Below are 1,087 nucleotides of genomic sequence, written 5' to 3' on the forward strand. Positions count from 1 at the left end.
AACAGGAATTTATTCTCTGACAGTGTAGGAGGCAAGAAGTCCAAGTTCAAAGTGCCAGCTCTAGGGGCTGGGTGAAAGCCCCTCATTCTTATGCTTCATCTTTGTTTCTTACTCCCAGCCCACTGGAGCTGGAGGTTTCTCTTAACTAAAACAGCTGCTGGTTGTTAAGATTGACAAACCCAAGGTCAACAAATAAAATGTCACAATCCCAAAATTATCAAACATGGCAAGACGCTAATTCAAGTCTACTAACAGTCCCAAGATCAGCAGAAAACCTGGCAAGCTGTTGAAATGAAGACTTGGCCAAATGCAGGGTCCAAGCATACCCAAAGCTCAGAGACCTTTCTCATAGAGTCTTCTTATATAGAAGAAGCAGATCACATCCCTAACACAGCTACTTAGCAGCTCCAATATATTCCACCATTGAGTTGATTACCAGTATCATCATGAGAATAACTACATCCAGCTGCCAACTGAAAAGTAACCAAGTTGACCACAGACATCAAGTTGATTCTGACTCATCATGATCCTGTAGAACAGGGCAGACCTGCCAAATAGGATTTCTAAGGTTATAATTTTTATGGAAGCAGACTGGCACATCTTTCTCCAATCAAGCAGCTGGTGGGTTTGGACTCCAACTATTTGGTTAGTAGCCATGTGCTCTAACCGCCTTGTCACCAGGGATCTTTTCACAACATATTAGAGGAGATAATTCTTAAACAAACAAACAAAAAGATATATCAGCATCTGTGATAGTTAATGTTGTGTGTCAATATGCCTGAGTGTGCTTTTGAGTGTCTGGGCAGCTAGATGTAGTTGTTTCCCATGATGAAATTAGAATGTGCTGTGAGCAACTAAGTTGTTACCTTCAGGGTGTGGCCTGTTTCCATTATATGAGGAGAAGTTTTGAGGAAAGTCTCTAGCTTGTGGCGCATCTAGATCCTGCATTTGGCTGAGTAGTCATCTTAGTGGTCTGTCATGTTGCCTGATGATCTTGGGATGTTCCTGGACTAGAACTAGTGATCTGACATATTGTTTGCTAATATTGGGACTGTGCTATTTTACCTGTAGATTTTGGGTTTGTCAG

Source organism: Orycteropus afer, unplaced genomic scaffold (genome assembly GCF_000298275.1).
Source record: "Orycteropus afer afer isolate SDZICR_OR568_19922 unplaced genomic scaffold, OryAfe1.0 scaffold00941, whole genome shotgun sequence".
Taxonomy (NCBI): domain Eukaryota; kingdom Metazoa; phylum Chordata; class Mammalia; order Tubulidentata; family Orycteropodidae; genus Orycteropus; species Orycteropus afer.